Source organism: Pinus tabuliformis, chromosome X, assembly GCF_031772625.1.
Source record: "Pinus tabuliformis cultivar Carrire ecotype Pingquan chromosome X, CPIR1, whole genome shotgun sequence".
NCBI classification, from domain to species: Eukaryota; Viridiplantae; Streptophyta; class Pinopsida; order Pinales; family Pinaceae; genus Pinus; species Pinus tabuliformis.
The window spans coordinates 451314434-451328601 of NC_142308.1; the positions used below are offsets into that span (position 1 = coordinate 451314434).

General features: G+C 35.7%; 1 pseudogene; it reads left to right on the forward strand.

Annotated features, from left to right (window-relative positions):
• The first annotated feature begins 1841 nt into the window (after positions 1-1841).
• Positions 1842-11999, forward strand: LOC149140536 (protein NRT1/ PTR FAMILY 8.3-like; annotated as a pseudogene).
• Positions 12000-14168: the final 2169 nt, after the last annotated feature.

Genomic DNA, 14168 nt, shown 5'->3' on the forward strand with positions numbered 1-14168 from the left:
TCCTGGAAAACTTTTGTCTTTGGATTGAATGTTGATCCTGTGCCTATCATGCCATTTATATAGAACATTGTTGAGCAGATCATTGTATTGACATTTTGAGACCTTTGTTACTTTGCATCATATTGCAGTGTGCATTTAGAACCCGCTAGTAATTTGAGAGTTTTATTTGAGAGTTTTAAATTTTGATTCAAGGTTCATGGTTATGAAATTATCGTTATTTATGCTTGGATTTTATATGTTTATAATTTCATAACATTAATTCAATTGAGGTTAGAGTCCTTATAGATGACACTAGATCATTTAGATAGAATGCATATGCTTTTGTTTTGTTTTGTCATCAAATGATCATGAAAATAACATATTTATTTAAAAATTAGCCTTCCCCATTACTTTCAAGAGATTTTACTAACACGCGACCATAGTTGCACCAAGTACATGTATTGTTGAACTTTCTCTTTAGCAGAAAAGTCAAAATAGTCATGACTAAAATATAGGTGACTGAAAAATAAGCACAACCTTTCTTTTGATATCCTACTTGAGAGTTGAGTTTTAGACTAGCAATCTCATTTTCTGCCACATATTGTAGACCTGAACTATTAATATCAAATTGAAACTGTAGTTTCATTTTTCATAGATCCAACAACATAAACTTTTACAAATGAAAAATGTTGATCATCTCCAAGATGCTTCCTTATGCAATGTTTTTCATCTTTCTAACTTGCAGGAAATAGCCACAAAACTAAATATTAGGTCAGATGCAATTGTGCATTTGATTATGGTTGGGAATAAGCATGCCTCTTCAAAAATTTCAATTGTCACTCATTGAAATTTTGTGTATTTTTTCGAGTCAAAAAGCCATTGAATCATTTTAAAATTTGTGGGAAATAGCCACAAAACTAAATTTTAGTTCAATTTCATTTGTGCATTTGATTTTCGTTGGGAGTAAGCATGCCACTTCAAAATTTTCATCTATCATTCAATGAATGCTTTTGCATTTTTTTGAGTCCAAAAGCCACTAAATCATTATGTAAAACTATTTTGTCATGATATTCAATGTTTCTGTTGAAACTGTCAAGTTTTATTAACATGACATGCAAAATGAATGACTTGTACTTTGGATGCATGGACAAAATGATGTTTGAAGAATGTGGGTTTGCAGAAACACTTGTTTCCTTGGAAGTATTAATTCTATTCTTTGAAATGAGAACACTAAAATGACTCAGGTTACATGTTTAACATTCCCTTTTATTTCAAAATAGTATTTTGTTCACATATTTAACTATATTTTGCAAAGAAAATGGTGAGGAGATGATTGGTTCGTTTAATAATAACAAAAAAAATCAAGTTATGCATAACATACCATAACTATGGTCAATAAGTTCTGGCCTTCTCCCATGCAATTCTGAGATGTCACATGAAACCCAAAAGTTATTCAATAATGGTAACAATTAATTTGTAAGAGGTTTGGCTTTGGACTTGCAAATTAGAGGGGTGCACAATAATGTAACAATTGTCACATTGACATTTTTATTCAGTCTTATTGTAATTCTTTTGCAGTTTGATTGAGGTATAACTTTTATTTCTTTATTTTTAAATTTTAGTTTGGACCAGAGGGGAAATTTCCTAAGGGGTGAGGTTGACCCTCTTCTCAGGGCATGCAAGGGTGAGGTAAATACTATTCACTCTGTCCATCATAAATTTGAATGAGATTTTTTTTGAAGAGAAGGTGATTTCAAGCATGTTTAGAGCCATTAGCTTAGATTCAAAGTTTTCCGCAAGTGGCCAGAACAAACCTTCAAATTCATGGTGATGAAGCATGTTCTTCTAATAATCAGAGAGTTATGTTTGAACTCAGCCTTTCCAGCTTCAATTGGTTTTACTTCTCAATTAATGTTGGGGCTCTTGTTTCTAGAAGCATTTGTTGGCATTATGATACATATGTCGTACTTGATGGCAACCCACTCATCTCAGATAATAAATTATAATGTAGAGAAAATTTTACGCACTTATATGCAGAGAAAAGTTTATTTCATGTAGAGAAAAGTTCACGCACTTTTATGCAGAGAAAAGTTTATTTCATGTAGAGAAAAGTTCACGCACTTTTATGCAGAGAAAAGTTTATTTCATGTAGAGAAAAAGTTCACGCACTTTCATGCAAGGAAAAGCGCGTATATGTTGGAGAACTTACCTTTGGTCCATGGTAGTTAGTCCTTGGTATTTGAACCTATGGTTTTGGACCATGGTACCTCGTCAGAAGTGTTGATCCCAAGTATTGGGTTTGTGGTATTGGTTTATTATGGTTTTGGTCCGTGGTATTGCATGTAGAGAAAAAGTTCACGCACTTTCATGCAAGGAAAAGCGCGTATATGTTGGAGAACTTACCTTTGGTCCGTGGTAGTTAGTCCTTGGTATTTGAACCTATGGTTTTGGACCATGGTACCTCGTCAGAAGTGTTGATCCCAAGTATTGGTTCATGGTATTAGTTCGACAGTTTTTGATCCTATGGTTTTGGCCCGTGGTATTGCATCCAAAAGTGTTGATCTCACGCACTTTCATGGTTGGTTCATGGTATTAGTTCGACAGTTTTTGATCCTATGGTTTTGGCCCATGGTATTGCATCCAAAAGTGTTGATCTCACGCACTTTCATGGTTGGTTCATGGTATTAGTCCAACAGTTTTTTGATCCTATGGTTTTGGACCGTGGTATTGAGAAAGGACTAAGGCTATAAAAGAGGAAGGAGATCATTTGACAAAGCATCTTCTGAATTATTGAATATCTGATAAAGTGCTAGATCTGGAATATTGTGATTGGGTTATGGTGCAGATCTGGATTTGAATGAAGAAGGAACCTGAGCGTAAGGAGAAGGATAAGTTCTATTGATGGGTCAAAATCTTAAGGCTGGAATAGTGGTATCTCTATATGATTTTGATTTGTGATATGTGGCATACGCTTGATCTATAAATCTAATAATCTGGGTCTGAATTATTGATGCATGTTTTATTTTACACATGTTATGATATGGGTATGTCTGATGTATGGAACAACTGCAAATTTATAAGGAAATATTTGCAGATCTGTATGCGGGTTGGCTTTGGTGAAATTAGAGATTGATGATGCAAGTGTAGTTGATGGTTTTTTTTTGATGTTCTTGGATCCAGTCTGAAAATTAATGAAAAGTGGTCCTTGAAAGAAAAGAAGTAGGGGGTTGTAGCTCCCTTCCAGGAGAGACTGGAAAACGAGAGAGAGAGTTGTAGCTCTCTGCAGGTTGTAGCCTGCGTACTGGTAAAGGACTGCACCAGTACAAAATCATTGTAAAAGGAGTTTCTTATTAAAAGAAGATAGAGACATATTGCAGCAGGTGGTTTTCACCCACATTGGGTTTCCACCTTATATCTGGTGTTCTTTTGTGTGACTATTTGCTTTTCTTGTTCCTGCTCATTATTTTATGATTCTAACATACAAAGTAATGATCAATATTTGAAGAATTATTCAAAGTATAAATAAGGAAGATATATTGAAAAGAATTTGATAATACTGATTCACCCCCCCTCTCAGTATTATTTCCAACAATTGGTATCAGAGCAGGTCCTTCTGAAGAAGCTTGATCGCTTGAAGGAAGATCTAACATCATGAGCAACTACGCGAGGGAAGCATCAATCAGGCCACCGATTTTTGATGGGACAAACTTCGTATATTGGAAGGTAAGAGTTACTGCCTATCTTCAATCTTTGGGTACAGAAGTATGGGACATTATAGAAACAGGGTATACTTTTCCATCAGCTACTCCTACAGATTCAGCTGAGAAGAAGAAATATGAAACAAATGCAAAGGCGGTTAATACTCTTCTAGGATGTCTATCTCAATCTGAATTCTTGAAGGTTATGCAATATAAATCCGCAAAAGAAATATGGGACAAGATTGTTTTGAGCTACGAAGGAGATGAACAGGTAAAACGTGCAAAACTTCAAACCCTCAGGATTCAATATGAGAATCTCAGAATGTATAATGATGAAAGTGTGGCTAACTATTTTCTTCGTGTGGATGAGATTGTTAATTGTATGAAAAATTTGGGTGAAGAAATAAAAGAGGCTGTTGTGGTTGAAAAAGTTCTAAGATCTTTGTCACCTAGGTTTGAATCTAAAGTTTCTGCTATAGAAGAAAAGGAGAATCTACAACATCTTCAAATGTCACAACTACATGGAATTCTAACTGCTTATGAAATGAGAAAAGGAGGTCCATCTGACAGGAAAGAAGCTGCCTTCAAGGCTTCAGGTAAAGGAGAGTACTATGAATCAGGACATGGGTCAGAAGAAGAAGAAGAATCAAATTTTGTCAGAAATCTTCAACGGGGTGTTGGACGGTTTAGAGGTAAGTTACCCTTCAAATGCTTTTCTTGTGGAAGAGTAGGTCACTATGCTGCCAAATGTCCTCATAAGGATAAGATCGACAAGGGAAAGGAACCTATTAGATGGAACAAGAAACAGAATGCAAATAAGAAAAGCTACTACACTCATGAAGTCAATGATGGTCTATCAAATAGTGATGAAGATGAACGAGGTAATGACTATAAACTTTTAATGGCATTTGAAGATGATGATTACATGGATGCTATAGATGTGGATAGGTTTTATGAAGAGATTTCTAGACTTAAGACATGTATAGAAGAAAAGAATATGATCATTGATACTCTACAATTTCAAATTGATGAAAAAGAAAAATATCTTGAAAAGTTAGAAGGTGAAATTGTTGGCCTTAGAAAAGAAATTGAGAAAACAAAGGCTATTAAACTTAAGTTTGTCAAAGGATCTGAAACTCTGGATGAGATCATCAATGTACAGCGTTCTCCGCTAAACAAGACAGGTCTGGGGTATAATGGAGAAACATCTCAAGCATCCACCTCAAAGAGTTATCTTGATGCAGCAAGAAGGAATGAGCAAAAGCATAATGGAGATCATCAGGTAAAGGAGGGAAGAAATACATCAAGAACGAAGAAAGACTATCAGGTAAACCAAGGGCAATCTGTCTTAAGGATGAACAAAAGCTACAACCAGCCACAGGTAAAATCTTCTCAATTTGCTTCAAGAATGGAAGACAATAGAAATTACAATCATTTGGCCGGTAGATTTGATAATCGCAGAAGTTTCTTCAATGCGCAATGTTTCTCTTGCCATAACTTTGGTCACAAAGCAGCTCAATGTGTTGCATATAAAACAATCATGACTAGAGAAGCTCAAAAACAAAGAAGTATGATCGGGATTACAAAAAGGACCTATAACAACTTTTCGGCTCTTGAAAATGAAGTTGAATGTTCTATTTGCAATAACTTTGGTCATGAAGATTCTGAATGCAGGAGCAGGTTTCAACAGACAAAGGAACAAGCCTCAAGCACCAGAACATGGAGAATAAAGGAACCACAAATAGAAAGATGTGGGATAGCCTTTTATGTAGAGGGACAGGAAAATCTATGGTACATCGACAGTGGATGTTCGAAGCATATGACAGGTGATAAAGAAAAACTTGAATCATATTCTGCTTTAGAAAAGGGAAAGAAAGTTTCTTTTGGAAATGATACTCTAGCAGCTATAAAAGGAAAAGGCACAGCTCAGTTAAAAGAAAAGGTTAAAGCTGGAAATGTTTTGTATGTTGATGGCTTGAAGCATAACCTTCTGAGTGTCAGTCAGATGTGCGATCAAGGAACCGAGGTAATATTTCGATCAAATGGATGTAGCGTTCATGATCTTGATATAGGGAAAACAGTGATCAAAGGTAGAAGAACTCCAAATAATCTATACATATTTGAAGAAGGACAACAACAATGCTATTTGAGCAAGGATGATGAACATTGGTTATGGCACCGGAGGTTGGGGCATCTAAGCTTTTCACAAATAAGGAAGGCATGCAAATATCAGGCAGTTCGTGGTCTTCCAGATATCAAAATTCCAGACAAAACTATATGCAAATCATGTCAGTTTGGTAAGCAAACCAGAACCAACTTCCCGGAGAAGGAAGGATCAGCCAGCAGGCCTCTTGAACTGGTCCATACAGATGTATGTGGTCCTTTCAGGACGAGGTCACCTCGAGGAGAAGAATACTTGATATTATTCATTGACAATTTCTCCAGGTTTGTTTGGTTAGGACTTTTGAAGCACAAAGACGAAGCATTCGAAAAATTCAAATCCTTCAAAGCCTTGGTTGAAAATGAATCAGGTTACAAAATTAAGTGCCTCAGGTCCGACAAAGGTGGAGAGTTTACCTCAAATGAATTTTTTGATTTCTGTGAAGAACATGGGATAAGAAGGGAATTATCTACAGCTAGAACTCCTCAGCAAAATGGAGTGGTGGAAAGGATGAATAGAACAGTCCAACAAATGGCCCGTGCTAGGCTTGATGAGTCTGGAACTCCCGCAACTTTCTGGGGTGAAGATGCATATGCTGCGGTTGTTATTCTCAATAAAACAAATGTCCAAGTGAACAACACTCAAACTCCTCATGAACTCTAGTATGGTGAGACTCCTTCGGTAAAACACTTCAAAATCTTTGGGAGCAAATGCTATATTAAGAATACTGATGAGCAACTTGGCAAACTTGAACCTAGAGCAGATGAAGGCATTCTTCTTGGTTATTCTCCACACAGCAAAGCATATAAGTGCTACAATAAAAGACTTGGAAGAATTGTTGACAGCATTGATGTAGTGGTTGATGAAAAAGGATACATTCCTAGGCAAGTAAATCATGAAAATATCGAAGAAGATGAAGACTACCCTCAAAGACAAAATGATGAAGAAGAAGAACCTCAAGAAGCACCAGAGGAACAGATAAGGGTAGAAGAGTAGACTCCATCCAGGTACGTTCAGAAGAATCATCCAGAATCTCAGATTTTGGGGCAAAAAGAAGCAGGTGTACAAACAAGAAGAACAATTGCAGAAGCTTCAAGCTATTTGGCATTACTCTCATCCACTAAACCAAAAAATATAAAAGAGGCATGCAAAGATGAATGTTGGGTCAAAGCAATGGATGAAGAACTTGAGCAGATCGAAAAGAACAACACTTGGGAGTTGGTTCCTAGACCAAAGGATAAGAATGTTATAGGGACAAAATGGGTCTTCAAAAATAAGTTGAATGAAAATGGGGAAGTAATTAGAAACAAGGCCAGACTTGTTTGTAAAGGGTATGCGCAGCAGGAAGGAATAGATTTTGAAGAAACTTTTGCTCCTGTTGCAAGACTTGAGGCCATCCGAATGTTCCTTGCTCTCTCAAGCTTTCAAAAGTTCAAAGTATTTCAAATGGACGTGAAATCAGCCTTTCTGAATGGAGACTTAGAAGAAGAAGTATACATTGAGCAGCCAGATGGTTTCATTCTTGGAAATGATCCAAATCTTGTATGCAGATTGAAAAAGGCTCTCTATGGTCTTAAACAAGCTCCAAGGGCTTGGTACTATCGTTTGGACAAATATCTTCATCAACAAGGTTTTTCAAAAGGATCAGCAGATAGCAATCTTTATATAAAAATTGAAAATGACAAATTGCTGATACTTGTTGTGTATGTAGATGACATTATCTTTGGCAGCAATGAAGAATCTATGAGTCAAAGCTTTGCCTTGGTGATGCAGAAAGAATTCGAAATGTCCTTGCTTGGAGAATTGACATATTTTTTGGGCCTGCAAATCCAACAAAAGGAAGGTGGGATCTTCTTGTCTCAAACCAAGTATCTCAAGTAGATTTTGAAGAAATATGGAATGGAAGATGCAAAACCAATATGTACACCCATGGTCATAGGATGTAGCCTCAGTGCAAATGATGAATCAGCAGCAGTACATCAACCAACCTACAGATCTATGATTGGAAGTATACTTTATTTGACAGGTACCCGACCAGACATCATGCATGCAGTGGGAATAGTTGGAAGATTTAATGCAAATCCAAAGGAAACTCATCTTCAGGCAGTAAAGAGAATCTTCAAATATCTTCAAGGGACTCAAAATTATGGCTTATGGTATCCTAGAGATACAGATCTCACACTTCATGCTTATACTGATGCAGACTGGGCCGGAAGCGTGGATGACAGGAAGAGCACAAGTGGTGGTGCATTCTTTATGGGTTCCAGATTAGTATCTTGGTTCAGCAAGAAACAGAGTTCGATTGCCTTGTCTACAGCTGAAGCAGAATATGTTGCTGCTGCATCTTGCTGCACTCAACTCCTTTGGATGATGCAGACCTTGTAGGATTTTCAAATCACTTGTACACCACCCATCTCCATCTTATGTGATAATACAAGTGCAATCAGCATTTCAAAGAACCCAGTCATGCATTCAAAAACCAAGCAAATACCAATCAAGTATCACTTTCTCTGAGAACAAGTGCTTGAACAAAAGGTCAAGTTGGAGTATGTTCCTTCTAAGGAACAGGTTGCTGATATACTCACCAAACCATTGCCTAGGGAGACCTTTGAATACCTCAGGCAAAAGCTAGGGGTTGTTGATGCATCATCTTGTTGTTGAATCTCTTCTGATTGTTGGTTGTACGCAAGGTTCATCTGAAGTATATGCATACATGTGCTGGGTTGCAGATTGGTCAAAGATCGAATGGCACAGGTTCAGGGGGAGCATATCATGCATTGTTGGCATTATGGAGGAAGTACAGAAGGAGATCATGGATGCTGGTCTGAATATTGCTGCAATACGTCTCTATCTCTTTCATGGTCATGGATTATGGTTCTTCTTTGCAGATCTGGTTTATAGTCAGGGGGAGCATGTTCTTAGGGGGAGCATAACCCTTTGCCCTTGATGTCAAAGGGGGAGAGTGATTGGTTGTTGTTGCCATCAAGTCCAAAGGGGGAGATTGTTAGCATTATGATACATATTTTGTACTTGATGGCAACCCACTCATCTCAGATAATAAATTATAATGTAGAGAAAATTTCACGCACTTATATGCAGAGAAAAGTTTATTTCATGTAGAGAAAAGTTCACGCACTTTTATGCAGAGAAAAGTTTATTTCATGTAGAGAAAAGTTCACGCACTTTTATGCAGAGAAAAGTTTATTTCATGTAGAGAAAAGTTCACGCACTTTTATGCAGAGAAAAGTTTATTTCATGTAGAGAAAAAGTTCACACACTTTCATGCAAGGAAAAGCGTGTATATGTTGGAGAACTTACCTTTGGTCCATGGTAGTTAGTCCTTGGTATTTGAACCTATGGTTTTGGACCATGGTACCTCGTCAGAAGTGTTGATCCCAAGTATTGGGTCTGTGGTATTGGTTTATTATGGTTTTGGTCCATGGTATTGCATGTAGAGAAAAAGTTCACACACTTTCATGCAAGAAAAAGCGCGTATATGTTGGAGAACTTACCTTTGGTCCATGGTAGTTAGTCCTTGGTATTTGAACCTATGGTTTTGGACCATGGTACCTCGTTAGAAGTGTTGATCCCAAGTATTGGTTCATGGTATTAGTTCGACAGTTTTTGATCCTATGGTTTTGGCCCGTGGTATTGAATCCAAAAGTGTTGATCTCACGCACTTTCATGGTTGGTTCATGGTATTATTTCGACAGTTTTTGATCCTATGGTTTTGGCCCGTGGTATTGCATCCAAAAGTGTTGATCTCACGCACTTTCATGGTTGGTTCATGGTATTAGTCCAACAGTTTTTTGATCCTATGGTTTTGGACCGTGGTATTGAGAAAGGACTAAGGCTATAAAAGAGGAAGGAGATCATTTGACAAAGCATCTTCTGAATTATTGAATATCTGATAAAGTGCTAGATCTGGAATATTGTGATTAGGTTATGGTGCAGATCTGGATTTGAATGAAGAAGGAAACTGAGCGTAAGGAGAAGGATAAGTTCTATTGATGGGTCAAAATCTTAAGGCTAGAATAGTGGTATCTCTATATGATTTTGATCTGTGATATGTGGCATACGCTTGATCTATAAATCTAATAATCTGGGTCTGAATTATTGATGCATGTTTTATTTTACACATGTTATGATCTGGGTATGTCTGATGTATGGAACAACTGCAAATTTATAAGGAAATATTTGCAGATCTGTATGCAGGTTGGCTTTGGTGAAATTAGAGATTGATGATGCAAGTGTAGTTGATGGTTTTTTTTTTATGTTCTTGGATCCAGTCTGAAAATTAATGAAAAGTGGTCCTTGAAAGAAAAGAAGTAGGGGGTTGTAGCTCCCTTCCAGGAGAGACTGGAAAATGAGAGAGAGAGTTGTAGCTCTCTGCAGGTTGTAGCCTGCGTACTGGTAAAGGACTGCACCAGTACAAAATCATTGTAAAAGGAGTTTCTTATTAAAAGAAGATAGAGACATATTGCAGCAGGTGGTTTTCACCCACATTGGGTTTCCACCTTATATCTGGTGTTATTTTGTGTGACTATTTGCTTTTCTTGTTCCTGCTCATTATTTTATGATTCTGACATACAAAGTAATGATCAATATTTGAGGAATTATTCAAAGTATAAATAAGGAAGATATATTGAAAAGAATTTGATAATACTAATTCACCCCCCCTCTCAGTATTATTTCCAACAGCATTATTGTATGGTTTAAAGACAATGTTGGGTGGGGATATGGGTTTGCTATCCATGCCATTTTTATGGGATTAGCTGTAATAATTTTATTTTATGGGACACCATTATATAGACTCTAGAAACCTAGAGGGAGTACCCTCACACGGTTATGCCAAGTAATAGTTGCATCATTGCATAAATTGCAAAAGGAAGTCCCTCAAGATAGTTCAATGCTATAGGAGGTGCAAGACAAGCATTATGTTATTCAAGGAAGCCAAAAGATAGAGCATACAAATGATCTCAAGTACTTCTCTTATTCTTTTTTTAACTTTGAGGGCTGATTTTATATGATTCTTTTATTTACCAAAATAATTGCATTGAAATGAGCATTGTATGTCAGATAGTTTCAAGAGTCTAGAACTACAAGTTGACATAATTGTAGTATAAGAAAAATGATATATATATATATATATATTTAGGATCCGACTTAAAATGGTTGCAGTTGTCTTGACAAAGCAGTTATAATAACAAAGATGATATTCAAGAGAGTGGATTTTCCAATCCTTGGAAACAATGTACCGTGATGCAAGTGGAGCAGCTAAATATTTTGGTTCATATGTTTTCCATATGGTGAGTGACATTGTATTCTCTGTTTTTTATTCTCAACTGTAAACAATGTTTGTCGAATAGGGCATGACCATGGGCACCATCATTAGTTCCTTCGAAATTGCTTCAACATGATTTTTTATGTTTGATGTAATGAGCATCATGCTATGGGTTCCCATTTATGATCGCATAATTGTTCATATTGCTTGAAGGTACACTGGAAATGAGAGGGGGTTTACTGAGCTACAACAAATGGGTATTGGGTTGGTCATATAAAAAATTTCTATTGAAATAGTTGCCTTAGTTTAAATCAAGCATTTTGATATTGTCAAAACTCTTGATTTGATCCATGATTTAGTCACACCATTTCCCATGACCATTTTTTTGGCGATTTCCTCTGTATCTCTTGCTGCTTCAGAATTTGTTTTCTTTACAGGGCCGATGGACTTTTTCTATGATGAATCTCTTGATCCAATGTGCAACTTGTGAAATTCTCTTTCTCTTCTTAAAATAACATTAGGAAGTTATTTGAGCACCTTAATTGTTACCATTATCACTTTTGTGACTAATAAAGGAGGAAAACAACGATGGATACCTGACAATCTCAATGAAATCCATCTAAGAACCAACTAAGAATTACTATGGAATTCGCTAAAAAATCTTGTGCAGTGATCTTTCTCTTCTTACAATAGCATTAGGAAGCTATTTGAGCACCTTAATTATTACCATTTTACTTTTGACACCACTAAAGGAGGAAAACAGAGATGGATATCTGACAATCTTAATGAAGGCCATACAGCCTACTACTTTTGGCTTTTAACTTCCCTTAGCTTTCTGAGCTTGTTGGTATACATCACTTGTGTACACAGATACTAGTACAAGAATTGAAACTAGGGCCAAATTCCAAATCGTGTTTGATGCATTACAATTATCCACGAGTCACTTCTCTCCGTTGAAGTGATTACATAATTTTCTTTAACATTATATTGACTTGTAAAATGTTTATTTGAATGTAATTAACCTTTTACCATTATTACAATGTTAGATATAGTGGTGATAATACTAGTTTTTCATTAATACTATCATGTTATATTTTCAAATTGAAACAAAAAAAGGAACTTATGTTGGAAACACAAAAATAGATTGGACAATGGCCTAAAGGATATGTAAGATTTCTAGTTCTCAGTTATACTATGGGTAGATGTTCATATTATACATTGATATTATGTCAGATGTTATGCTTCTGTACACTTCTCATCAAAGATTATTTTTTATTGAACTTTTTTGGATGATTTGTATTTGGACTCAAGTTTTCAATATATTGAGGTGTTATCTAAATTTACTCATCATTAGAAACCTCTTAAATTATTTGTAATATGTATGAACTTTACAGATCAACCATGCAAAATTGTTGATGTAATACTATTCTTTTTCTTGTACAAAACACTAGTCAAAATGATAAAGAAGCCTAATTTGATTAGAATGACACTGGATTTACTTGATAGGTTTGTGTTCTCTTACTCTTATTTGCAAAATATTTTCCTTCCCTCTCCATTGAAATCTGGAAACTAAATAGCCTATGATGTTCTAATCATGATCTTTCAACCTAGAGAACTTTGTATAACCCCAAAATATTACACAAAATAATGTGTGAATTGTTGCCTTCCACGTTCCCCCCGGTCCTCCTATCATTGTTCCTTTTCACCTCTTAGTGTAATTTTTAGTTTCATTGTGTGGTTATTTTTTCTTTGAGGTTCTTATCTTCACACCCCTTTGCTAGTTGAAGTACTTATGGGAGAACATAGTTATCATTAAGAGGTAGAGAGTGCTTTCATTGTATCCATGCAATTTCATATTTGGATACTTGTACTTGGTGTGGATTTGGAAGTGTTTTAATGCCCCTTGGATATTTTATTGGTGTAACAGATATTATCCAAACTTTGTGCTTACAATTTTAACACAAGTTTAGTGGTTACATTTCAGAATCATTGTTAATGATCTTTGTATTTTGACATAATGAATTAATTGATAATGAGAAGCACTCCCAAATAGTTTTCTAAACCCCATAGTGAGTAGGATTCAAGCATGTAGCTTATTATTCATAATTTCATCATATATACTCTCTGTTTTTACTTTTTGAATGCAAATCAATCTTTTAGGTGCAGATTTTTATGCAGTCACAATTGATTTACATGATTCACAAGGTGAGAAATTAATATTTGGTGTAATTATATATTTTAGGTTTGATAATTATAGGTCATTTATAGCCTATAAATATCTTCAAAGTTTCACTTCTAATTTAGTATTCAACTGAACATATTATCTTATACGTAACTATTTCTCCCTACACCCACTTTACATAACTTCCATAACCATTAGGTAGGGATCTACAACTTCGATGCTATTTTTGTTTTTGGTAAATGATTTTCCAAGATTTTACAATGTTTTATAATTTATTGAAAGTTGTAGAATTTACAATTTATAAAGATTCAAGGTCTAGTTTTTTAAAGTCTAATTATTTGAAGGGTGCTAGCTCAATGGAAGAGCACTTGTTTGCAATCAAGAGGTTGGTGGTTCAATTCCATTGTTCCCTAATATTCATATGGAATGAAAAGGGTTAGTTTTTATTTACAAAGGTTCTTTTGACCATCACCAATGAGTTTAGGGTGACATTTTTTTACCATCACCAAAATATGAAATGGCGACGATCAATGAACGTCATTGTATATATGCATAAATAGTGACAACCATGAAAGTTACATCACCATAAAACATAGTTGTTCATATCAAATGGTGGCGGTCACAATATGTCATTATAATTATTATTCTTGACGAGCCTTGAATGTCACCAATGAGCTTATGGTGACATTTTTCGACCCTCACCAAAATATGAAAAGGTGATGATCAACAAATGTCGCTATATATATGCAACAATAATGATGACCATGAAAGGTCCATCATGATAAATCATTGTTGTTAATATGATGTTGCAAGGATAGCTTATAACCTAAGTTATGATTTGAGGTTGTTGGTTAATGGTATAGA